Source organism: Delphinapterus leucas, chromosome 16 (assembly GCF_059928025.1).
Source record: "Delphinapterus leucas isolate spDelLeu-1000000601 "Yukka" chromosome 16, BTC_Dleu_Yukka2, whole genome shotgun sequence".
Taxonomy (NCBI): Eukaryota; Metazoa; Chordata; class Mammalia; order Artiodactyla; family Monodontidae; genus Delphinapterus; species Delphinapterus leucas.
Genome location: NC_143144.1, coordinates 68,568,142 through 68,592,969, shown reverse-complemented (window position 1 = coordinate 68,592,969; position 24,828 = coordinate 68,568,142). Strand labels below are relative to the sequence as shown.

Below are 24,828 nucleotides of genomic sequence, written 5' to 3'. Positions count from 1 at the left end.
AAGGCTGAATTGGGCCCCAAATACGTCAGCATGCATCTGCTCAGACGATCCTGTGTAGCCATGTAAAGGTCATGGATATTGGGCATTTAAGTGAATGGAGCAGAATGTCCTAACACAGAGTCTGTCTCCTGCTTGCTGCAACTCTCAGTAATGTCCTTCACACCTTCATTAAGTCATTCAGGGTCCACCTGAGGCCCCCATTACATTCAGTCATCTGCCCCAGGTCCCCTTTAAGCTACAAGTCACAGTTGGAGAACCCGGCCAGGGCCAGGGTGCACCCCTCCTGTTGCCCTGACCTCCAGGACCTGAAGTTAGCTCCTGTGTTCCCATTGCTCAGTGTGGCCCCAACTTGGATGGGGCTAGCGCCTCTTTCCTCGGAGGGTCCCGACGCCCAGACAGGAGGGTTTATCCATTCGTTCTCCACTTGGATGGCCTCTGTGCCCCAACCTCTTCCCCCTGTTCTTCCTTCAGAGACAGCGAGGTACACACTCTGGGCATCATCCCTGGTGCACGAAGCCACCTGACCAGGAGCCATCAGCCCTCCCTGCTGCAGGGAAGCAGGACCTGAGTGTGGTGCTCTCGGCTGCCTGAATGTGCTCCACCTGAAATCAGATGGCAGGGTGGACCGTCCTGCCTGGGCTTCCAGTGCGGCCTCCTCCTGATAGGAGCCCGGGGCACTGGAATCAGGCCGCTGCTGGTCTGTCCTTGCAGGAGACTGGGCCGCACTACAAGAAGTTCCTGGCTTACTCCAGGATCCTGGCCATCACGTGGCCAGAGAAATTGGTATCGTTTTTGTTTCACACGTTGAAATGTTTGATGACAAAGATTTTGTTCAGTTTCCTGATGCGGGTGAAGTGTGGAATCTGACGTTTTCCAAGATATGTACATCCTGGTTCCCGCAAGAGGGTGAGCCCCTGTCCAGAAATGAGAGACCCCATGTGTGTGACCTGTGCCTCCTGGGAGAGCAGCCCTAAGCTAGTTTAAAGCTGGCCAAGTTCTGTCTACACAGTAGATTTAGACCTTCCCGTGTTCTGTCTATACTGAATATGCTTAGATCTGACCATGTGCTGTCTGCAGTGAGAACATTTAGACCTGACTGTGTTCTGTGTGCACTAGGACATGGAGACCTGGCTAGAGACCAGGCCTGGCTTCAGTCCTGGGAGCTTCAGGGCAGACGTGGAGATCTGGGTAGACACCAGGCCTGGCCTCAGTCCTGGGAGCTTCAGGGCAGACGTGGAGACCTGGGTAGACACCAGGCCTGGCCTCAGTCTTGGGAGCTTCAGGGCGGACATGGAGACCTGGGTAGACACCAGCCCTGGCCTCAGTGCTGGGAGCTTCAGGGCAGACGTGGAGACCTGGGTAGACACCAGGCCTGGCCTCAGTCCTGGGAGCTTCAGGGCGGACATGGAGACCTAGGTAGACACCAGCCCTGGCCTCAGTGCTGGGAGCTTCAGGGCAGACGTGGAGACCTGGGTAGACACCAGGCCTGGCCTCAGTCCTGGGAGCTTCAGGGCGGACATGGAGACCTGGGTAGAGACAAGGCCTGGCCTCAGTCCTGGGAGCCCCAGGGGGCATGTGGAGCTCTAGGTAGACACCAGGCCTGGCCTCAGTCCTGGGAGCTTCAGGGCGGATGTGGAGACTTGGGTAGAGACAAGGCCTGGCCTCAGTTCTGGGAGCCTCAGGGGGGATGTGGAGCTCTAGGTAGACACCAGGCCTGGCCTCAGTTCTGGGAAGTTTCGTGCCTGTGTCTGAATGTCAGTGCTTAGATGTCTGGGGTCTGGAGCTGAGGCAGGCTTGTCTGGGTAACAGCCTCTGCTCTGAGTGTGGTTCATGGCCCTCCCCGGGGTCAGTGCTGTGGTAGGGGCCTTGGTCCTTACCCCTGTGAGGTTCACCTTACCTGGGGCTCATGGAGACTCCTCAGGTGGGCTCTGTGGTAATTATTCCGGTTCACCAGCACACACAGGGTGAGGAGAGAGGCAGGGTTACCTGGTGAATTGATTGCTGGGCACGTGGATCGTGGCTTAAGGCCGATGGGCAGCATATGAGATGTGCCCCTGTGATCGCCTTCCAGCCAACCATCTCTGCTCAGCAGAGTCTGGACCTGCCCCTCCTCTTTCAGTGCTGCTGTCTCGTGAGTTTTCTCAACACCTCAGAGAGAGAGAGGCAAGGGCCGAGCCTGTCTGAACCAAGGTAGTGTGTTCAACTTTAGCATGAAAGTTTTAAAAACAATGAAAATCGCATGGAACCCAAATGAAAAGAGGAGGGGACTGACTTCTCTGGGACTGGCGTGGGGGGAGGAGATGGACCCTACACTTCTTTCTACAGTCCCAGGAGGGCCCGGGGACCCAGCTCCTTCCCACGTTGGCGGCTCAGCCAGCACAGCCATGGTGTCCTGACCAAGGGGACGTGTGACCCCAAGGTGTGGGGTCCGAGGAGGTGGGGTCACCCTGGTGAGTGTGGACGTGTGACCCCAGGTGCAGGGTCTGGGGAGGTGAGGTCACCCTGGAGACTGTGGTTGTGTATCTCCAGGTGTGGGGTCGGGATTGTGTGGGTCTCACCCCATCTGTATGGGTCAGTCTCGAGTGCAGGGGGAGACCCCATATCTGCTCTTTGCCCGCAGTGTGTCTCGTCCCTTCTGAGATTTCTAACAACTTAATTGAGGGTGTTGCCCTGATTAACCTATGGACCCTTTTCTTAATCTTGTCACATTCATATGGAGACGGGTACCTTTGAGCGGCTTGCTGCTCCATGTTCTGCGTGGCAACCCTCAGTGGTATCATATTATCACAGCATATCATATATCATATCCAAACCATGGGAATCACCGCTGTCTGGGTTCCCCTGGACACAGCTCAGATAGCACAGACTAGGTCCCTAAGAATGGTCCCCCCACATGCCATGTGAGGGTACAGTGATGGCCCCAGAGGTGCAGGACGGTGCTTGGACCTCACACATTTGTATAAAGGGGAGTTGAATTGGAATCTCAGTTAACAAGACATCACTTTAAAAATTTATTTTAAGTGAAATAAAACACACATCACACACCCTTCACCATCGTCACCATTTTAAGTGCACATTTCCAAGGCATCAGGTACATTCACCTTGTGGAGCCATCACCACCATCCCTAGAACTTTTCATCTTGTAAAACCAAAATTCCACAACGATGAAAGTCTCACTGCCCACCCCCTCCTGCAGCCCCAGCACCGCCGTCCACTTCGGTCCATGAGTTGTCGACTCTAGGGCCCCCATTTGAGTGGAATCCTGCAGTGTTTGCTGATGGGTCAGTTTGGAAGAGCTGACTTTCAATCTGAAGGTCTGCCTGTTTGCATCTGAAGAATCTGCATTTAGGGACAGGGTGTCTGGGGCACAGATGAGCTGTGACCTGACCAGTCGCCTGTGGGGCCCTCTGGCCCCGTCCCTTGAGCTGTGCCTCATCTGTGTCATGGCTGTCCCCGCTGGCACCCCTGGGATGCTGGTGTCTGAGTGAGATTCCTCTGGTGCCCTGCTCCCCTGCCCTCTTCCTGCCTGTTGGGAAGGGGGCTGCTTGCTGGGGGGTCTCTGCTTCTGCGGCAGGAAGGACCCTACAGGGCAGACCCACAGTGTGGGGCATGATCCCAAGAGCATGGCGCCCTCATAGGACACAGTGTCAGGGCCATGACTAGTGCTCGGACCACCTCATCACCGACACAGAATGTTCCCAAGATCCTGCTCAGGAGGGTGTGGTGGGTGGCCTGGGACCCCAGAGGCCCCATTCCTATCCTGGAGCTTGGAGAGGGCATCCACCATGGGCTCTGAATTCACCCCACATCTCAGCCGTCTCCCTCTGTCCTGTCTTTGAACACAGGAAAACTTCTACTGATTATTGTCCACAGCATAGGCCTGGTCCTGTCGAGATTAGAGTTCTTTAATTTAGGCACCCTGGGATAGCAGCTGTTTTTAGGCGTAAAGAAGGTATAGCTCATGAGTGTAAAACATTTGCAGTTGAAACTAATATTCGATGACTAGCTCTATACTAGTCGGTTGTTGACTTCTATTAGTCATAATTCTCCTGGTTTCAGATCTGATGTGGGAATTGTAGAGGAGTCAAAATTAAAATCTTCATAATCTGTGTATTCATAGCTTCAGAATCATTTGATGGCCCATAGTTTTTACGGTTAGGGAAGGGTTACTGATTTCATGTATCATGAAAAGGATTTGTAGTGATGATAGGGCAATTATATGATGGCTGATAAATGGTTCAAATGGTCTTGTGCATCTAGTGAACCTGTATGGGTCAGTTTAGTTGTCAATATTAAGTTCTATTTTAAAAATGGATATTAATGTGTGATCATGAAAATGTAAAAGTTCTTCCATGACAGGTAACGTTGCATCTTGAGAGCCTAGTTGAAATGGATGTGCCATAGTGATATACAAGATCTTTGCCTATGATTTAACTTTGATGAAGTTACATAACTTATTTTTTATCTCATTTATTGAGAAAGACATAATTGTCATGGTGTGGGCTTGAAACTGGTTGAAAAGAATTCGATTCCTTCCTTCCTTATTTTAAACTTACAGAAGTAGGATCTTCAAACATAGGATATGCTGGACAGCATCCATGTAACCATTCTAGGTTAGTAGTTGTTACTCTACTGAGACTTCTCATTTGAATGCAAGAGCTTCTCAAATTATAAAGATGATTAGCAGTACTGCTGTTCATGAGATGCATGAGCCTGTAGATGAAAGAGTTCATGCTGTGTGTGCATCAGTGTGGCTGGAGTAATGTAGTGACATCCTGAAAGGCCAAGAAAGTGCTGCGGGAGGAAGATCACATTTACTACTACAAATATAACGATGAAGGGAAGTTTTGCTCATGTTGAGTTAAGTGTATAACCTGAGAATAGTGGAAATCAGTGCATGAAGCCTCCTATCATAGTGAACACTGCTGCTTTTTTTTTTTGCGCTCACACTCATTGTGGTGCCACCAGATGCTCCCTCAGCACACAGAACAATGCCAGCGAGTTTGTGGACCTGTACATGCTGCGGAAATGCTCCGCAGGCAACCGCATCATCGGCGCCAAGGACCATGCGTCCGTCCAGATGAACGTGGCCGAGGTTGACAAGGTGACAGGCAGGTTCAATGGCCAGTTTAAAACCTACGCTATCTGCAGGGCCATTCGCAGGATGGGTGAGTGAGATGACTCCATTCTCTGACTGGCCAAGGCAGACGGCATCGTCTCAAAGAACTTCTGCCTAGAGAGGAACCTGGATGTGGAATGTTTGTCATAAATAAATAGTGACACCCCCCCCCAAAATAGTGAACACTGCTCCCATTGACATTACATAATGGAAGTGTGCTACTTCATAGTATATACCATGGAGGACAATGTCCAGGGATGAATTAGCTAAGACCATTCCTGTTACACAACCTACTGTAAAAAGAAAACACCTAAAGCTCATAATAGAGTGGGGGATCATGTAATATTACCTCCATGAAGAGTTGCTAATCAGCTACTTTTACTCCCGTCGGGATAGAAATCATTACTTTAGCTGATGTAAAGTATGTTCATGAGTTGACATCTGTCCCTACTGTAAACATATGATGGGTCCACAAGATAAGTCCTAAAAAGCCAGCGGACAGGACTCACACTATTCCCATATAGGCGAAAGGCTCTTTTTGTCCTAAATAGTATGTAATATGTGAGATTATTCCAAACCCTGGTAGGCTACAAATAACAGACTTCAGGGTGACCAAAGAATCAAAATAGGTGTTGGTATAGGATTGGGTCTCCTCCTGCAGGGCCAAAGGAAGTAGTGTTTATATTTCTCTCTGTTAACAATATGGTAACATTTCGGCTGCTAGAACTGAGAGTGATAATGATAGTAATATGGCTAGAATTAGGGCAGCTCAAACAAATAATGGTGTTTGGTATTGAGATATGTCTGCTGGTTTTATAGTAAAGATTATAGTTGTTGACTGAAAAAAACGCACAACGTGAGAGTTTTGTGTTAAGTTTTATTTTGGGGCAAAATGAGGACTATAGCCGGGGAGACAGCACTGCAGACAGGTCTGAGAAACTGCTACAGAGAGGTAGGGGGAAGGTCAGTATATATGTGATTTTGGTGCAGGGGGAATACATGCAATCAAGCACATATTTTTTTGAAGAAGGATTCTGCTAGTCACGAGGAGCAAAGTCACCCATGAAGGATTTTAGTGCTTTTCTAAATACGAGGAGATGCAAGAATTGGGCTCATAAAATCTTCTCCTGAAAATATCTATCTGAAGACCTGTTCTGCCAGTTGTTCCCAGGGCATAGAGTGCCTCATTCCTGATCTTCACCCGGAAATCCTTTCAGGTATTAAAGGTCAGCAGCTGCTGCGGCTCATAATTTAATCCTTGTAGAGGTAGATGGCAAGTGCCAATTTTTAGTTGTCATAGTGATAAAATTAATAGCACCAAAAATTGAAGAGACATCTGCTAAACGTAAGGAGAAAATGCTTAGGCCAACAGAGGCTCCTGTGTGGGCCAGATTGCTGGCTAGAAGTGGATATACACTTCAACCAGTACCAGAACCAGCTTCTACTGTTGATAATAGGAGTAGGAGTAAGAATGATGGGGGAAGTAGTCAAAAGTTTATCTTACTTTTCAGGGAAATGTTATATCAGGTGCCCCAGTTATTAGTGGGACAAGTCAATTTCTGAACCCTCCAATCATAATGGGTACAACTCTACAGAAAATTATTACAAATGCAGGGGCTGCATTACAGATTTGGTCATCTCCAAGTAGCGCTCCAGGTTAGCATAGCTCAACATGGATTAATAGACTTAAGGTGTTGCCTACTGTTCCATCTCAGGCACCAGATAGTAAATATAAAGTGCCGATATCTTTGCTTTGTTGAAAACGATCAGCAGTTTATGAACATAAGTAAAATGACTGAGTTAGCATTAGACTATAAAGCTAAAGAAAGAGATTGAGCCCCCTTTTTGCCAAGCCCTGTGTTCAATCAGCAAATTGAATTGCAGATTCAGAGAAGCAGCTTCAATTCTGCCTGTGCTTCTCCTATTTTTTTTGGGAAGGCGGGAGAAGTATTCAATAGATTGAAGCCAGTTGACTACAGTATTTCCTGTTAACTAAGATTTCATGGGGTGGAAGCCCATCAATCTAGTGAGGATTTAGCTTAATTAAAATGTTTTATTTGCATTCAACTGATGTAGGATCGAGTCTTGCAATACTTATTTTCAGGAATTAAGTAAATTATACTTGCTTACAGTTTTGAAAGCTCTCGGTCTAAACTAACCTAAATTCCTAGCCCAGCACTGATAGAAATGTGTGTTACGGGTAGTAATGGTGTAGCTATTACAATTAGTAATGATAGGAAGGTTATCTGTTTTGTATGTTGGAATTGTCATTTTATTTTTAGGTTTATTGAAGGGAATATAGTTGGTGCTGTGGAGTATATTAGCTGCATCTAGAAATATATGTTAAGTAGTGCTCGGATGGCTGTTAGTGTTGGTAGAATGTTACTGTTTTTTATCTCCTAGTAATTATTCGTTTGGGTACAAATCTTGATAGTGGTGGGAGGCCTAATGATCCTTTAGTGGTGAGGATAAGGATTGTGATGGAAAGAAACTGTTTTCTTTCATGTGTGTGATAATGATAGTTTCTGGTACATGAGCTGGCCATAAATGGTAAGAAGATAATGCTATTATGATATAAATTCGCATGTTTAGAATTTCTGTGGTTCAATTATACATTATATAGCAGTTATTCATCCTATATGGGCCATTCATGAATGAACAGAGGCTATAATTTTTGTAGCTGAGTTTGGTTGAGTCCCCCTCAGCCTCCAGTTATGGTTCATAATATAGCTATGATTGATAGTATGTTTAGGGTTATGGATGGTGAGACTTGGTATAAAACTGATAGGGATGCAAGTTGGTCATGTTACTAGCATCAGGCCCGCTGTTCATGGAATGCCCTGTGTTACTTCAGGCACTCAGAAGTGAAATGGGGAAAGCCCTAATTTTGTGACAAGGGCTATTATTATGATGGTCGATGCTTTGGATTAAAGATTTTTGTAATGTTCGTTGACCATAGTATATTGGATTAATAATTTAGCCATTATAGTAGTATTGGTGCAGTGGGTTGTTTTAGAAAATATTTGTTGGATGTTTCTATAGCTTATGGGTTAATTTTTTTATTAGAATGGGATAACATTAACCAGTGTGAGCTTGTTACTTCAACTATGGTTCCTGAGATGACGGCCAGTAGAATGAAAGTAAAAACAATAGGGCTTATTAGTACTGGAAGGATATAAACCAACATTCTTGGGGTCTGGGACTGATAGCTTACTTAGCAGACCTTACTATAAAATGTACTATAAGGTGGTAGTATGAAGCAAGTAAAATTCTTTTTTTTTTAACATCTTTATTGGAGTATAATTGCTTTACAATGGTGTGTTACTTTCTGCTTTATAACAAAGTGAATCAGTTATACATGTGTTCCCATATCTCTTCACTCTTGCGTCTCACTCACTCCCACCCTCCCTATCCCACCCCTCTAGGTGGTCACAAAGCACCAAGCTGATCTCCCGGTGCTATGCGGCTGCTTCCCACTAGCTATCTGTTTTACGATTGGTAGTGTATATATGTCCCTGCCACTCTCTCATTTTGTCATAGCTTACCCATCACCCACCCTCCTTGAGGATCTTTGCTATCCTCAAGTGCGTTCTCTAGTAGGTTTGTGTCTTTATTCCCGTCTTGCCCCTAGGTTCTTCATGACCTTTTTTTTTTTCTTAGATTCAATATATATGTGTTAGCATACAGTATTTGTTTTCCTCTTTCTGAGTTACTTCACTCGTACGACAGACTCTAGGTCCATCCACCCCACTACAAATAACTCAATTTCATTTCTTTTTATGGCTGAGTAATATTCCATTGTATATATGTGCCACATCTTCTTTATCCATTCATCTGTTGATGGACACTTAGGTTGCTTCCATGTCCTGGCTATTGTAAATAGAGCTGCAATGAACATTGTGGTACATGACCCTTTTTGAATTATGGTTTTCTCAGGGTATATGCCCAGTAGTGGGATTGCTGGGTCGTATGCTAGTTCTATTTTTAGTTTTTTAAGGAACCTCCATACCGGTCTCCATAGTGGCTGTATCTATTCACATTCCCACCAACAGTGCAAGAGGGTTCCCTCTTCTCCACACCCTCTCCAGCATTTATTGTTTGTAGATTTTTTGATGATGGCCATTCTGACCACTGTGAGATGATATCTCATTATAGTTTTGATTTGCATTTCTCTAATGTATAATGATGTTGAGCATTCTTTCATGTGTTTGTTGGCAATCTGTATATCTTCTTTGAAGAAATGTCTATTTAGGTCTTCTGCCCATTTTTGGATTGGGTTGTTTTTTGATATTGAGCTGCATGAGCTGCTTGTAAATTTTGGAGATTAATCCTTTGTCAGTTGCTTCATTTGCAAATATTTTCTCCCATACTGAGGGTTGTCTTTTGGTCTTGTTTATGGTTTCCTTTGCTGTGCAAAAGCTTTGAAGTTTCATTAGGTCCCATTTGTTTGTTTTTATTTCCATTTCTCTAGGAGGTGGGTCAAAAAGGATCTTGCTGTGATTTATGTCATAGAGTGTTCTGCCTATGTTTTCCTCTAAGAGTTTGATAGTGTCTGGCCTTACATTTAGGTCTTTAATCCATTTTGAGTTTATTTTTGTGTATGGTGTTAGGGAGTGTTCTAATTTCATACTTTTACATGTACCTGTCCAGTTTTCCCAGTACCACTTATTGAAGAGGCTGTCTTTTCTCCATTGTATATTCTTGCCTCCTTTATCAAAGATAAGGTGACCATATGTGTGTGAGTTTATCTCTGGGCTTTCTATCGTGTTCCAGTGATCTATCTTTCTGTTTTTGTGCCAGTAGCATACTGTCTTGATTACTGTAGCTTTATAGTATAGTCTGAAGTCAGGGAGCCTGATTCCTCCAGCTCTGTTTTTCGTTCTCAAGACTGCTTTGGCTATTTGGGGTCGTTTGTGTTTCCATACAGATTGTGAAATTTTTTGTTCTACTTCTGTGAAAAATGCCAGTGGTAGTTTGATAGGGATTGCGTTGAATCTGTAGATTGCTTTGTGTAGTAGAGTCATTTTCACAATGTTGATTTTAACAATCCAAGAACATGGTATATCTCTCCATCTATTTGTATCATCTTTAATTTCTTTCATCAGTGTCTTATAATTTTCTGCATACAGGTCTTTTGTCTCCTTAGGTAGGTTTATTCCTAGATATTTTATTCTTTTTGTTGCAGTGGTAAATGGGAGTGTTTTCTTAATTTCACTTTCAGATTTTTCATCCTTAGTGTATAGGAATGCCAGAGATTTCTGTGCATTAATTTTGTATCCTGCTACTTTACCAAATTCATTGATTAGCTCTAGTAGTTTTCTGGTTGCATCTTTAGGATTCTCTATGTATAGTATCATGTCATCTGCAAACAGTGATAGCTTTACTTCTTCTTTTCTGATTTGGATTTGTTTTTCTTCTCTGATAGCTTTGGCTAAAACTTCCAAAACTATGTTGAATAATAGTGGTGAGAGTGGGCAACCTTGTCTTGTTCCTGATCTTAGTGGCAATGGTTTCAGCTTTTCACAATTGAGGATGATGTTGGCTGTGGGTTTGTCATATATGGCCTTTATTATATTGAGGAAAGTTCCCTCTATGCCTACTTTCTGCAGTGTTTTTATCATAAATGGGTGTTGAATTTTGTCAAAAGCTTTTTCATCGATTGAGATGATCATATGGTTTTTCTCCTTCAGTTTGTTAATATGGTGTATCACATTGATTGATTTGCATATATTGAAGAATCCTTGCATTCCCAGGATAAATACCACTTGATCATGGTGTATGATCCTTTTAATGTGCTCTTGGATTCTGTTTGCTAGTATTTTGTTGAGGGTTTTTGCATCTATGTTCATCAGTGATATTGGCCTGTAGTTTTCTTTCTTTGTGACATCTTTGTCTGGTTTTGGTATCAGGGTGATGGTGGCCTTGTAGAATGAGTTTGGGAGTGTTCCTCTCTCTGCTATATTTTGGAGGAGTTTGAGAAGGATAGGTGTTAGCTCTTCTCTAAATGTTTGATAGAATTCGCCTGTGAAGCCATCTGGTCCTGGGCTTTTGTTTGTTGGAAGATTTTTTTTTTTTTAACATCTTTATTGGGGTATAATTGCTTTACAATGGTGTGTTAGTTTCTGCTTTATAACAAAGTGAATCAGCCATACATATACATATGTTCCCATATGTCTTCCCTCTTCCGTCTCCCTCCCTCCCACTCTCTCTATCCCACACCTCCAGGCTGTCACAAAGCACCGAGCTAATATCCCATGTGCCATGCGGCTGCTTCCCACTAGCTATCTACCTTACTACGCTTGTTAGTGTGTATATGTCCATGCCTCTCTCTTGCCCTGTCAAAGCTCACCCTTCCCCCTCCCCATATCCTCAAGTCTGTTCTCTAGTAGGTCTGTGTCTTTATTCCTGTCTTACCCCTAGGTTCTTCATGACATTTTTCTTCTTAAATTCCATATATATGTGTTAGCATACAGTATTTGTCTTTCTCTTTCTGACTTACTTCACTCTGTATGACAGACTCTAGGTGTATCCACCTCATTACAAATAGCTCAATTTCGTTTCTTTTTATGGCTGAGTAATATTCCATTGTATATATGTGCCACATCTTCTTTATCCATTCATCCGATATGGGCACTTAGGTTGTTTCCATCTCCGGGGCTGTTGTAAGTAGAGCTGCAATGAACATTTTGGTACATGACTCTTTTTGAATTATGGTTTTCTCAGGGTATATGCCCAGTAGTGGGATTGCTGGGTCATATGGTAATTCTATTTGTAGTTTTTTAAGGAACCTCCATACTGTTCTCCATAGTGGCTGTACCAATTCACATTCCCACCAGCAGTGCAAGAGTGTTTCCTTTTCTCCACACCCTCTCCAGCATTTATTGTTTCTAGATTTTTTGATGATGGCCATTCTGACTGGTGTGAGATGATATCTCATTGTAGTTTTGATTTGCATTTCTCTAATGATTAATGATGTTGAGCATTCTTTCATGTGTTTGTTGGCAGTCTGTATATCTTCTTTGGAGAAATGTCTATTTAGGTCTTCTGCCCATTTTTGGATTGGGTTGTTTGTTTTTTTGTTATTGAGCTGTATGAGCTGCTTGTAAATTTTGGAAATTAATCCTTTGTCAGTTGCTTCATTTGCAAATATTTTCTCCCATTCTGAGGGTTGTCTTTTGGTCTTGTTTATGGTTTCCTTTGCTGTGCAAAAGGAACACTCCCAAATTCATTCTACGAGGCCACCATCACCTTGATACCAAAACCAGACAAGGATGTCACAAAGAAAGAAAACTACAGGCCAATATCACTGATGAACATAGATGCAAAAATCCTCAACAAAATACTAGCAGACAGAATCCAATAGCACATTAAAAGGATCATCCACCATGATCAAGTGGGGTTTATTCCAGGAATGCAAGGATTCTTCAATATATGCAAATCAATCAATGTGATAAACCATATTAACATATTGAAGGAGAAAAACCATATGATCATCTCAATAGATGCAGAGAAAGCTTTCGACAAAATTCAACACCCATGTATGATAAAAACCCTGCAGAAAGTAGGCATAGAGGGAACTTACCTCAACATAATAAAGGGCATATATGACAAGCCCACAGCCAACATCATCCTCAATGGTGAAAAACTGAAAGTAAAATTCTTAAGGGTAGGTTCAATTCCTATGATTCTAGGACTAGGAGGGTTTAAACCTCTATTATTTACTGTAACAAAGTAACTCTTTTGTAAGACATGTTTCTTATGTTTGTGGTGGGATGCCTCGTGTGATGAAAGGTAGAGAAACCTCTCATATAGATAGGGCTAGTATTAGTGGTTAAAAAAAAATTTATAAGAGGTAAGTTGATGATATCAAAATTGTGGATAGGCTATTTGAACTCATAGAAAGGAGATTGTTAGGAGTGGGTTTTTTGGTTTAATTATTTTTATTTAAAAATTTTTATTTTGTATTGGAGTGTTGTTGATTTACAGTGTTATGTTTCAGGTGTACAGCAAAGTGATTCAGTTATACATATACCTATTCTTTTTCAGATTCTTTTTCCATATAGGTTATTATGGAGTATTGAGTAGAGTTCCCTGTGCTATACAGTAGGCCCTTGTTGGCTATCTGTGTTATATAAAGTAATGGCTATATGTGAATCTCAAACTCCTAATTTATCCTCCCCCTCTTCCCCTTTGGTAACTGTAAGTTTGTTTTCTATGTCTGTGAGTCTGTTTGTTTTGTAAATAAGTTCATTTGTATCATTTTTTAAGATTCCACATGTATGTGATATGATATTTATCTTTCTCTGACTTCACTTTGTATGATCATCTCTGGGTTCATCCATGTTGCTGCAAATGGCATTATTTCATTCTTTTTAATGGCTGAGTAATATTCCATTGTGTATATATACCACATCTTCTTTATCCATTCATCTGTCAATGGACATTTAGGTTGATTCCATATCTTGGCTATTGTAAATGGTGCTGCAGTGAAGATTGGGGTGCATGTATCTTTTCGAATTATGGTTTTCTCCAGATACATGCCAAGGAATGGGATTGCAGGATCATATGGTAGCTCTATTTTTAGTTTTTTAAGGAACTTCCATACTGTTTTCCATAGTGGCTGTACCAATTTACATTCCCACCAACAGTGTAGGATGGTTCCCTTTTCTCCACACCTTCTCCAGCATTTACTGTTTGTAGACTTTTTGATGATGGCCATTCTGACTGGGTGTTAGGTGATACCTCATTGTAGTTTTGACTTGCATTTCTCTAATAATTAGCGATGTTAAGAATTTTTTCACATGCTCTTGGTCATCTGTATGTCTTCTTTGGAGAAATGTCTATTTAGGTCTTCTGCCCATTTTTTGATTTGGTTGTTTGTTTTTTTTTATATTGAGCTGCATGAGCTGTTTGTATATTTTGGAGATTAACCCCTCGTTGGCAAATATTTTCTCCCATTCTGTGGGTTGTCTTTTCATTTTGTTTATGGTTTCCTTTGCTGTGCAAAAGCTTTTAAGTTTATTGTCAAAATGACTATACTACCCAAGGCTATCTACAGATTCAGTGCAATCCCTATCAAATTACCAATGGCATTTTTTGCAGAGCTAGAGCAAAAAATTCTTAAAATTTGTCTGGAAATACAAACAACCCCAAATAGCAAAACCAATCTTGAGAAAGAAAAACAAAACTGCAGGAATCAGGCTCCCTGACTTCAAACTGTACTATAAAGCTACAGTAATCAAAACAGGAGTGTTTTAATGATGACATTGGCTGTATATAATTCTGGCATGTAGGGATTGTGAAATGCTCCTAAAAATAGATGGTTGTGAAAATACTTACTATAATGATATTGACATATTCTGCTAGAAAGAATAGGGTGAATGGGCCTGTTACATTTTCTACACTGAAGCTGAATACAAGTTTTAATTCTCCTTCTGTTAAATCCAGTGGGGCTCCACTGGTTTCTGCTAGAGTAGAGATAAAACAATTTCTGGCTAGGGGTCAGGATGTGAAAAATAGTCATAGGTGTTCTTGTGTAATAATTACTGTTGAAAGTCTAAATGATCCATTTATCTGTAGGAATAATAACAGAATAATTGCTAATGTTACTTCATGTGAGATTGTCTGTACTACTGCCCATAGAGCTCCAATTAATGCATATTTTGAATCTGAAGCTCATTTAGAGCAGAGAATGGAATAAACGGCTAGGCTTGATATAGCTAGTATAAATAGTACGCCTAGGTTCATATTAATTAGTGGATAAGGTGTGTTAAGAGGAATTCATAATGTGACAGCCAGGGTTAAGGCTAGCATTGGTGCAGTAGTAAACATATAAATTGATGAGATTGATGGTTGTAGTGGTTCTTTAATAAATAATTTGACTGCATCAGCAATGGGTTGTAATAATCCATAGAGGCTGGTGATGTTTGGCCCTTTCTGGATTTGCAGATGGCCTAGGATTTTCCATTCAGTTAAAGTGAGGAATGCTATGGTGAGTGAAACTGGGTAATTAGTGAAAGAACGTTGATTATAAACATATTCTTAGGAAGACGACTTGAACCACTGTGGATAAAGGTTTAAGTTTTATGCAGTTACCATGCTCTGTCACCCTAACAGACACTGTTCTACAGTAGGATATGTATAATTTAATTGAATGTAGATTATATAATCAGTTTGAAGACATTTTGTAAAGTAGGCCTTATTTCTCTTGTCCTCTCATACTGGGAGAAATCTATAATAGATAGAAATCAACTGGGATTACTCCAGTCTGAGCTCAGATCACGTAGGACTTTAATTGTTGAACAAACCAACCATTAATAGCAGTTATACCATTGGGATGTCCTGATCCAGCATCAAGTTTGTAAACCCTATTATCAATATAAACTCTAGAATAGGAACTTGTTCTGTTGATCAGGGTTTTAGGTCAATAGGTGTAAAGCATTTTGACTAGTTGTTCTAAGTTTTAATCACTCAAAGGTTGTTCTACTCTCCAAGGTCACCCCCACCAAAATTGTTAATCCATTAAAAGTTATGTTATCCCTTAAAGTTCAGTTATTATTTTTTGAATTAATTAACTAAAGCTCCATAGGGTCTTCTCATCTTACGTTATCCCCACCTTTTCAGGGCAAGGTCAATTTCACTGATTAAAAGAGACAGGAAAACCCTCGTGTGACCAATCACACAAGTCCTTATTTAGAGAAAAAATGATTATGCTACCTTTGCACACTCGGAATACCCTGACTATTAAACAGATGTCATTGGGCAGGCAGTGCCTGTAATACTAGAAGTGCTACAAGTAATGTTTTTAATAAACAGGCAGGGTTTGTGATTGCCTAGTTCCTTTTACTTTTGTTAATCTCTCCTTAAATGTGTGCCTGTGTTGGGTTAACAAACGTTTTAATAAATAATGAGGTATTTGTTTAGGTTTATTATTTATTTAGCATGCAGGCTCAATAGCTGCGGCATGCAGGCTCTCTAGTTGTGGTACGCAGGCTCCGTAGTTGCCCCACGGCATGTGGGATCTTAGTTCCCCGACCAGGGATTGGACCTGCATCCCTTGCATTGGAAGGTAGATTCTTAACCACTGGACCACCAGGGAAGTCCCGTGTTTAGGTTCATCTTAATGTTAACTGTCAGTGGGTTACCCGTCTGATGTAAGCTTATGCAAGGAGAACCATTTCTTGTTACTCATATTGACAATATTATTGTACTTCTATTAATTAATAGATTAGACCAGTGTTAAATTAGGAGTTGGTTTGTTTACTGTTAGTATTAAGATGAATGTGCGGTTGAACTTGAATGCTTTCTTAATTGGTGGCTGCCTTTAAGCCAACTATGGTATTGTTAATGCTTACTCACTAGGGAAATTTGTATCCTGTAACTAAAAGCTGTACCTTTTTTGCATAACTTTTACAATTATGGTAAAAGTTATGTTTTTAAAGTGATATTTCAAGTTGAACTAAAATTCTTTTCTGGACAACCAGCTATCACCAGGCTTGTTAGGTTTGTCACCTCTACTCATACATCTTCCTACTCTTTTGCCATATAGATGAGTTTATTCCTGTAAACTGTCCATAAATAACTCATCTGATTTCAGAGTATTTAACTTAAGTTCTCTATGTTAAAGTTTTCTAGTTAAACCATTATGCAAAAGCTAAAAGAGGTAAACTTTGCTTTTTGGTACTTTCAATGATTTTTTCATCATTCCCTTATGGTACCTTATCTGTAGCCCCTGATTTAAATTTCTATCTCCTATACTTTATTGTTTTTAATTTTGATTGAAAAATAGTTAATTTACAATGTTGTGTTAGTTTCAGGTGTACAGGAAAGTGATTCAATTATATATATGTATATATAAATAAATATATTCTTTTTTTACTTTCCCTTCCATTATAGGTTATTGAATATAGTTCCCTGTGCTATATAGTAGGTCCTTGTTGGTTATCTATTTTATATATAGTGGTGTGTATATTTTAATCCCAAACTCCTAATTTATCCCTCCTCCCACCCTTTGGTAACCATAAATTTGGTTTCTGTGTCTCTGAGTGTATTTCTGTTTTGTAAATAAGTTCATTTGTATCTTTTTTTTTAAGATTCCACATAAGTGATATCATATATTTGTCTTTGTCTTATGTAACTTAATATGATAATCTCTAGGTCCATCCATGTTGATGCAAATGGCATTATTTCATTCTTTTTTATGGCTGACTAATATTCCATTGTATTTATATACCACATCTTCTTTACCCATTCATCTGTCAATGGACATTTAGGTTGTTTCCATGTCTTGGCTATTGTAAATAGTGCTGCTGTGAACATTGGGGTGCATGTATCTTTTTGAATCATGGTTTTCTCCAGAGTGGGATTGCAGCATCATATGGTGGCTCTAATTTTAGTTTTTAAGGAACCCCCATACTGTTCTCTGTAGTGGTTGTACCAACTTACATTCTCACCAGCATTGTAGGAGGGTTCCCTTTTCTCCACACCATCTGCAGCATTTGTTACTTCTAGACTTTTGATGATGGCCATTCAGACTGGTGTGAGGTGATACCTCATTGTAGTTTTGATTTGCATTTCTCTAATAATTGGCAATGCTGAGCATCTTTTCATGTGCCTTTTGGCCATGTGTATCTCTTCTTTGGAGAAATGGCTTTTTAGATCTTCTGCCCATTTTTTGATTGGGTTGTTTGTTTTTTTGATATTGAGCTGTATGAGCTGTTTGTATATTTTGGAGATTACCTTGTCAGTCTCATCATTTGCAAATATTTTCTCCCATTCTGTAGATTGTCTTTTTGTTTTATTTATGGTTTCCTTTTCTGTGCAAAAGCTTTTAAGTTTAATTAGGTCCCATTTGTTTGTTTTCATTTTTATTTCCGTTACTGTAGGAGACAGGTCCAAAAAGATATTCTGTGATTTACATCAAAGAGTGTGCTGCCAATGTTTTCCTCTAGGAGTTTTATAGTATCCAGTCTTACATTTAGGTCTTTAATCCATTTTGAGTTTATTTTTGTGTATGGTGTTAGAAAATGTTCTAATTTCATTCTTTTACCTGTAGCTGTTCAGTTTTCCCAGCACCACTTACTGAAGAGACTGTCTTTTCTCCATTGTATATTCTTGCCTCCTTTGTCATAGATTAATTGACCATAGGTGCGTGGGTTTATTTCTGGGCTTTCTATCCTGTTTCGTTGATCTGTATGTCTCTTTTTGTGCCAGTACCATAATGTTTTGATGACTGTAGCTCTGTAGTACAGTCTAAAGTCAGGGAGCCTGATTCCTGCAGCCCCGTTTTTCTTTCTCAAGATTGCTTTGGTCTTCGATTTATGAATGTGGTGCATCACACTGACTGAATTGCAGATATTGAAAAATCGTTGCATCCCTGGGATAAATTCCACTTCATCTTGGTGTATGATCCTTTTAATATATTGTTGGCTTCAGTTTGCTAGTATGTTGTTGAGGATTTTTGTGTCTATGTTCATCAGTGATATTGGCCTGTAATTTTCTGTTTTTGTGGTTATCTTTGTCTGGTTTTGGTATCAGGGTGATGGTGGCCTCATAGAATGAGGTTGGAAGTGTTCCTTTCTCTGCGGATTTTTTTGGAATAGTTTCAAAAGGATAGGTGTTATCTCTTCTGTAAATGTTTGATAGAATTCACCTGTGAAACCATCTGGTCCTGGACTTGTTTGTTGGGAATTTTTAAATCACAGATTCAATTTTGGTATTTGTATTTGGTCTGTTCATATTTTCTATTTCTTCCTGGTTCAGTCTTGGGAGATTGTACCTAAGAATTTGTCCATTTCTTCTAGGTTGTCCATTTTATTGGCATATAGTTGCTTGTAGTAGTCTCTTACAGTCCTTTGTATTTCTGTGGTGTTGGGGGTAAATTCTCCTTTTTCATTTCTGATTTTATTGATTTGGACCCTCTCCCTTTTATTCTTGATGAGTCTGACTAAAGGTTTATCAATTTTGTTTATCTTTTCAAAGAACCAGCTTTTACTTTCATTGATCTTTTCTATTGTGGTTTGCTAATGTCCCAAGCAAGATGTCAGTCTTCAGATGTGTGCTCTTGTGTATGTTTGCCACCAGCCTTTATGTCCCAAGAGAAAGCCACAGCTGCCTCCTGCCTCCTGCCTCCCCAGGAGACCCTCCAATACCAGCAGGCTGGTCTGGCCCAGGATCCTATGAAGTCACTGTTTTTGCCCCATGTCCTGGTGTGCACATGACCCTGTGTGCATCCCCGAAGAGTGGAGTCTGTTTCCCCCAGTCCTGTGGAGCTCCTGTGATCAAGCGTCATTGGCCTTCAAAGCCAAGTGCTCTGGGGGCTCCTCCTCCTGATGCCAGACCCCCAGGCTGGGGAGCCTGACGTGGGGCTCAGTTCTCTCCCATGGGAGAACTGCTGCAATATAACTATTCTCAAGTTTGTGGGTCCCCCACCTGGGGATGTATGGGATTTGATCATATAAGTGAGTGTGCCCCTCCTCCCATCTTGTTGTGATTTCTTGTCTTTGTACGTAGAATTCCCTTTTGGTAGGTTGCAGTCTCTGTTACTGATGGCTGTTCAGCAGTTAGCTGTGATTCTGGTGTTCGTGCAGGAGGAGGTGAGCTCCAGGTCTTCTGCTCCACCATCCTGTCTTTATCTCCTATACTTCAGATGTTGGATGAATGTTTTACTTACTTATGGTAGTTGAGTTTGGTAGGATGGTTTTAGCACCAAGTGTTCATGCAGTATGAAATCTCCTGGGCGTAAACTAGGTGCTTTTCTTTAAGCTACACTTTGATTCATCACACTTTCCAGGATGCTCACCTTGTTACGACTCACCTCCTCTTATATGTTTGAATATTCGTAGGGACTGGAATCTAATGTGACTTGGACTATATAATGTGTTACGTAAGATCAAGAGACTGATGTACATGATTATACACATGGGATAGATAATACCTGATATGCTTTATCATACATAATTAATTCACAATTATACATATGTATATACTTACATATGTGGAAGGGTACATAATGTACAAAGTACATAGTAATGTTAGTTTTTAATGATGTCATTTTTTAATACTTAAAACCAGCTGTGTCCACTTCAGATCAACTGAATTAAAACCTCTGGGAACCTGGAAAACTGCATTTGTTTACAAGTTTTTCCCACCCCCCCGGGGATTCTGATGTCCCCTCAAATTTGAGAACCTCTGTCCTAGAAGCAAAGGATGTGGTCCACTGTCCTGGAGAGACAACAAGCTCTGAGGGAGGGCAGAGGGGGAGGGACCACCACATACCTGGCTCCTGCAGAAGGTACCTGAGAGATTGGCCCAGAGAACCGTTCTCCCAACTATACATTGCCTCCCTCTTCAGGAAGTACAGAACTGACCTTTACTTAATGCTGGAACTATTGAATGAGCATGGGCACCCCCCAAATTCAGGCACATGAAGCTCAAGGTCTGAATCTATAGAAAATTAACTTGTCTTAAATTAGAAAGATATTGTAAACAGAATTTTCTAGGATTAACTCTACCTCTACAGCTTGTTATTGAGTGGGGGTGGTGCTAATTGGGAAAAGGAAAAGTGTCAACGCATGAACTATGACTTAAAGTTTCAGGGGTCTACAGTCTTGTACCCTCCGTCAAAGAAGTTTCTCAGAGCATCTCGGTATCTGTGCTGATGTGCACATACCAAACTTTATAGATCTCCTGTGGATGCACATCTGAAATTCCAGCAAACCACAGGATAATAGCCTAAGAAGTAATTTTTTAACTCAAAAATTCAGTTATCTTCCAATCTTCTCACTGGTTAAATTTCTCCAGTCCCTGCCATCCCAGCTGGCCATCAGCCCACCCGATGTCAAACCTGGGCAGAAAGCACTTTGGTCAAAAGCATTTCTCTTTCTTCTTCCTTTGTTAGAGGGATATAAAGGCTCAGCTTTTAAACTGTTCCCCAAGTTAAAAAATGTGATATATAAACTCAGTACCAAAGGAGTGAAACTTGCCTTAGTGTGGATTTAGACATTTTTTTCTTTTTTTTTTTTTATACAATTTGTGGGAAAGGTAAAAGAAAAACCCGTATTGAATTTCATACAATTTTGATCATATCGTAAAGTGAAAAGCCACTTTCCATTTATACGAGGAACTCTGATGGGCTTCTGGGTCCCCTAGAAGAAGGTAAAAGCCAAAGAGCCAGGAACAGAGCCGGGCGTTCCCTGAGATACATAGATGTTTCCTGGGAAAAGGAAACTGTGAGAAACTGTTTCAGGGCAAACCACTGCATGGTATTAAAAAAAATGCAGGCCCTTCGCTTTCCTTGGAAAATTATGTCTTACAGGTTGTCAACTGATCTGAGAAGGTGATGTTTGGATTTTCTTTTTTCAGGTGAGTGTTGATCATTTAGGGACGGGAAGGTGACCATGGCAGGAGTTTTTGGTCCTGTGGTTCCTCTGGGACAGAGCTCTTAGGGCTTCACAAATTGCACTGATTCAACTATTTGCCAGGTGCCAGGGCCTCCACTCGGGGATAAAGAGCAGCTCTCTCACCTCTGGAGTTGGCATGGGCTGGAAGCTTTGAGAAATGAACTCCTGCTGGGCACATGTGCTGGTTTCTATGGCAACAGTCATCGAGGTTTGGGCCAAGGTTATTGGACTTAGTGAGTCCCCACAGAGACTAAAGACAACCTGTCTGGTGCCTTCCCAGGAACGATTTTTTTATCTTCCCTCTGATAGTCCCTCCTTCCTTCTGATAGTCCCTGCCAACTCAGTACAGTATTCATGTTTCTGCATCCCAAATACATCCCACAAATTCCAGTGTCCGTGAGGCTGTTGCAAGTTGCAACACAGCATGTTCTGTCTAGCAAGTTGCAAAGACAGCATGTTTTATTTAACTTGGCTTTCTTGCAACAGAATGTTACTTACGTCAGTTGTTATTGTTAACTATAATTTAGTGTGTACCTGTGATCTGCCAAGCACTGTCCTATGCACTCAACATAATTTCATCCTTCAGAACAGTACCACAAAATCAGTGTTACAGTCCCATTTCATATTGTTTAGCCTCCAAGTGTTTGTGTTGTTTTGCATTGTTTTTCCTTGTAGTTGACTGCTAATCTCAGGGTATTGTGGTTGGAAAAGATGGTTGATATGATTTCAGTTTTCTTCCATTTACCAAGGCTTGCTCTGTGGTCCACATGTGATCCATCCATGAGACTGTTCCATGTGCTCTTGAAAAGAACGTGTATTCTGCTGTCTGATGGAATGCTCTATAAATATCAATTAAGTCCATTTGGTCTAATGCATCATTTAAGACCTGTGTTTCCTTATTGGTTTTCTGTCTGGATTAGCTGTCCATTGATGCGAGTGGGCTGTTAAAGTCACCCATTATTATTGTTTTACTGTCAGTTTCTCCTTTTTTTTTTTTTGCTGTACGTGGGCCTCTCACTGTTGTGGCCTCTCCTGTCGCGGAGCGCAGGCTCAGCGGCCACGGTTCACGGGCCTAGCCGCTCCGCGGCATGTGGGATCTTCCCAGACTGGGGCACGAACCCATGTCCCCTGCATCGGCAGGCAGACTCTCAACCACTGCGCCACCAGGGAAGCCCCAGTTTCTCCTTTTATGTCTGTTAACGTTTGCCTTATATACTGAGGTGCTCCTGTGTTGGGTGCATGTATATTTACAATTGTTATATCTTCTTGGATTGATCCCTTGATTGTTATGTAGTGTCCTTCTTTGTCTCCAGCTTTCTTTTGATTTCTGTTTGCACAGAATACCTTTTTCCATCCCCACACTACAGTCTGTATGTGTCTCTAGATCTGAAGTGGGTCTCTGGTAGACAACATATATATGGGTCTTGGGTCTTGTTTTTGTATCCATTCAGCCAGTCTGTGGCTTTTGGTTGTAGCGTTTAATCTATTTACACTTAAGGTAATTATCCATATGTATGTTCTCACTGCCATTTTGTTAATTGTTTTCTATTTTCTATTTGTTTTTGTAGGTCTTTTTTTTTCCTTTCCTCTTTTGTTCTCTTGTGATTTGATGACTATCTTTAACATTCTGTTTGGATTGCTTTTTCTTATTTGTGTGTGTATCTATTACAGATGTTTGGTTTGTGGTTACCATGAAGTTTTTATAGAGCAGTCTATAAATATACAGGATTGTTTTGATCTCTTAATTTCAAATGCATTTAAAATATCCTGCATTTGTACTCTCCTCCTCTCATGATTATTGGTTTAGATATCATATTTGTGTGTGGATGATTTCCTACCTTTACTGTATGTTTACCTTTAAAGGGGAGTTTTCACATTTTGTAATTTTCTTGTTTCTACTTGTGATCTTGTCTTTTCTGCCTAGAGAAGTTCCTTTAGCATTTGTTGTAAAGCTGGTTTGGTGGTGCTGGATTCTTTTAGATTTTGCTTGTCTGTAAAGTTCTTGATTTCTCTGTCAAATCTGAACAAGAGCCTTGCTGGGTAGAATATTCTTGGTTGTAGGTTTTTTCCTTTCATCACTTTAAATATATCATGCCATGCCCTTCTGGCCTGCAGACTTTCTGCTGAAAAATCCGCTGATAACTTTATGGGGGTTCCTTTGTATGTTATTTGTTGCTTTTCCTTTGTTGCTTTTAATATTTTCTTTGTCTTTAATTTTTGTCAATTTGATAACCATGTGTTTCATCATGTTGATCCTGCCTGGGACTCTCTGCACTTCCTGGACTTCGGTGACCGTTTCCTTTCCCATATTAGAGAAGTTTTCAGCTATTATCTCTTCAAGTATTTTCTCAGGCCCTTTCTCTCTCTTCTCCTTTTGGGACCCCTGTAATGCCAATGTTGGTGTATTTAATGTTGTCCCAGAGGTCTCTTAAACTGTCCTCAATTCTTTTCATTCTTTATTCTGTTCCACAGCAGTGATTTCCACCACTCTGTCTTCCAGCTCCATTATCTGCTCTTCTGCCTCATTTATTCTGCTATTGATTCTTTCTAGCGTATTTTTCATTTCAAATACTGTATTCTTCAACTCTGTTTTGTTGTTCTTTATATTTCTTAGTTAAAAATTTCCTGTAACTTCTTGCACTGTGCATTCATTCTTTTGGATCATCTTTATCATGATTACTCTGAAGTCTTTCTCAGATAGATTGCCTATCTCCACTTCACTTACTTGTTCTTCTGGAGTTTTATCTTGTTCCTTTGTCTGGGAAATATTCCTCTGCCATCTCATTTTGTCTAAATCTCTGTGTTTGCAGACTGAGTTCTGCAGGCTTCCAAGCTTCTAGTATTCTTGATTCTTGTCTCTGTCCCCTGTGGGTGAGGCTGGTCTAGAGGCTTGTCCAGGCTTCCTGGTGGGAGGAACTGGTGCCTGCCCACTGGTGGGTGGAGCTGGGTCTTGGCCATCTGGTGGGCAGGGCCATGTCAAGGGGGGTGTCTAGAGACAGCTGTGGGCTCAGGAAGTTTTTAGGCAGCCTGTCTGCTGATGGGTGGGGCCAGCTATGGTGCTGATGACCCAAGCAAGATGTCTGCCTCCTCAAGAGTTCACGTAGCTGAACACTCCCTGAAATATCCACCACCAGTGTCCACATCCCCAGGGAGAGCCACAGCCACACCTCACCTCCCCAGGAGACCCTTCAAGACCAGCAGGTAGGTCCTGTCAAGGCTCCTGTGAAGTCACTGCCTTTGTTCTGGGCTTGGTATGCATGAGACCTTGTGTGTGCCCTCCAAGAGTGGAGTCCCCACTTCCCACAGTCC

General features: G+C 41.4%; 1 pseudogene; it reads left to right on the top strand.

The window, feature by feature from the left end:
- The first annotated feature begins 4,504 nt into the window (after positions 1-4,504).
- On the top strand, positions 4,505-5,371 carry LOC149747317 (small ribosomal subunit protein eS21 pseudogene; annotated as a pseudogene).
- The last annotated feature ends 19,457 nt before the right edge of the window (positions 5,372-24,828 follow it).